The sequence below is a fragment of the Penaeus chinensis genome, chromosome 42 (assembly GCF_019202785.1).
Source record: "Penaeus chinensis breed Huanghai No. 1 chromosome 42, ASM1920278v2, whole genome shotgun sequence".
In the NCBI taxonomy this organism is placed as follows: domain Eukaryota; kingdom Metazoa; phylum Arthropoda; class Malacostraca; order Decapoda; family Penaeidae; genus Penaeus; species Penaeus chinensis.
The window spans coordinates 239,738-242,237 of record NC_061860.1 but is presented as its reverse complement, the minus strand read 5'-3'; the positions used below and the strand labels follow the sequence as shown (position 1 = coordinate 242,237).

The 2,500-nt window shown below is 35.0% G+C and overlaps 1 protein-coding gene across 2 annotated transcripts in view; it reads left to right on the top strand.

Moving 5' to 3' along the window:
* Positions 1-2,500, top strand: part of LOC125047844 (U3 small nucleolar ribonucleoprotein protein IMP4-like) — a 15,730-nt gene that overhangs the window by 797 nt on the left and 12,433 nt on the right. The window lies entirely within an intron of this gene.

Below are 2,500 nucleotides of genomic sequence, written 5' to 3'. Positions count from 1 at the left end.
CCCCCAAGATTGTTGGCTGGAATTGGAGACTGGTGGGTGTGTCCGTACCATAAAGAATTACCAAATTTTGTTATACAACTAGATTTTCCTTGGGTTATGATCTCTGTGGAGTGGACGTGATCCATGGTCGAGTTATGTATTTTTATTATTCACACATGCATCCAACCATGCTATTGCTGCTGTTCGTTCCACTTAATCACAGTGTTTTATGAGTGAATCAGTTGTTTTCCATCCCTAATTACTGGCGAAGGATGCAAGCGAAAGTTTGAGTAATGTTGCAAAGGGCCTGTAATTCTTTATATTATGGATGCAGTACGTGTCCCCAATGCCACCTCACAAAATCTATTCAACAATCTAGCATTTTGTCCTTAACTGGAATATCATCCTCAATTTGCCTAGCTTAGTGCATCAATGCCATTAAGATAACTGTTCAGCCAACAATTTGAGGTCAGTCCTAAGAACTCACAAACATCACTGTATGAACTGGCTAGGCCAAACTCCTACCCAATCACAATGGACTTAGTCTCTTTACAGCACAGCACAAAGTTATAGTATATTATTCATTTCTGATGTTACTAATTTCTTGGGCAGATCGTTCCATGTATCAGCAGGTGTAGGTTGGTATATGTTAACGAGAACAACACTCCCTCCAGAGATAAAGTCTCAGAACTAGATTTGGGTATCATGCAAACCCAAAATACAAACCTAACCTCTCCTACCTGCTATTTATTCCCTGTATCCCCCCTTTATTAGCACTTTGTACCCATTACCACAAAAATATGTTATAGAAAATATTTGATTCATACCTTCAATGTGGAGGGTACAGACAAGCTGCGGCAAGGAAATATAGAAAAGGAGACAGAAAACATGACATTTAGAACTCTGGTTGTGTGAGTGGACTTCGTCTCTAAGCGGTGATATGCATGAGATATTTTTATCATTTTGTGTTAAATATGAGACTGCAGCAGCTGTACCTGTGTTGTTTGTGACTCTGTTTCTTATGCTCCAGAAGATGACAGTATCCTGTAGGTTTCTCCTCTCTTAGTGACAGTGTCATTATCATTTCTCTCTCATAGTGTGGTCATTAAGTACATGTATGCCAAAGTATTACTTACATGCTACATCTTTATTATTAACTTGCGAAGGAAGTGATATCAATGAAAGTTGCCTTAAATTTTGTCATTTTGTCTGTTACATTCAAAATTTACCTTGTACAGCAGGCCAAATATATTTGGGGCAACTCTAAAATTATTGAGCTGCGATTTTATCTGGTAAAAGTAGTGCATTCAGATATGATAATTTAAACCCTGTTATTAAATAAACAAGGTTAAAAAAGGTCTAAGCAAACTTTTTCACTCATGTTTTAAAGTGAAATGCATAAGAAAGTATATGAAAAAACAGACATTCCATCTCATAATTTTTTAATCAAATATTAATGACCTCAGCTGTTCTAAAATCATGATGATGATAGTATTTTATTAAATAAATTGAATAAAAACAAAAGGGTGGAAATATATGATATTTCTGTCTTTTGCCAACATTTCCTTTTCACTTTTCCAGAATATTCACAGATTGGTTACCATTTCACCTGAATATCTGTTCATCTGAAGTGCAAAAAAAACAAATTATCCTTATAATTGAATTGTTCTTCCTTGTTCAGTCATGAAATAGTTGTGTAACATATATTATTATATTTCATGTAGACTCATTCCTATGAAATGTCAGTTTATGAGGGCAGTATTTTCATGTTTGTCAGTTGGTTGTAGCCCTAATTAAGCCTAAATTATCTACACATAGCTATTAGGGAAAAGGAAGGAGGAAAATAATAGCAGACAATAATATTGCTCATGCTTCAGAGAGAAGTACAAAAAAAAAGTACAAATGAACATTTATGGATAGAATTGTTTTTTTCTTCCTTTCTTTCTTTCTTTACTTCTTTCTTTCTTCCAATGAGGGAACTATCAAGTCAGAAGGAAAATCAGTGCATAAATGGTATGCAAAGGGAAAGACAAATATAGGTAACAGGTATTTTATCATGTATTTAGTTATTTGTATTTATTTTACGTTATTATTAACATTTTTGATAAATTTCATGGAATCATATAGCCTTTTAGCTAGTGTAACTTGCAAGCAGTGTAGCTAAGGGAGGGCATTAGCATTCATTTGGGAAATTAAGACAGGGAATGTCTGATTCTAAATGTACTTTCTCTTGTATTTAATTTCAAACATTAAAATGTAATTGGCAAAGTTTGCTTAGACTTTTTTACAGGGCATGTATTGTTATACTTGAATGCGCTACTGTTACCAGATAACTTCCCAGCTGGATAACCTTAGGGTGGCTGCATATTTCTTTGGCCAGCTGTACCATGTGGCTGAGTGGAACTGAACAACAGATTATATATACACCCCGCAATCCAGGCCTGGGCTGCAATAACAATTAATTGTGTACTTTGATATATAGAGCAATGTCAGTCTAGCCTCCTGCAACAGATAACAGTTC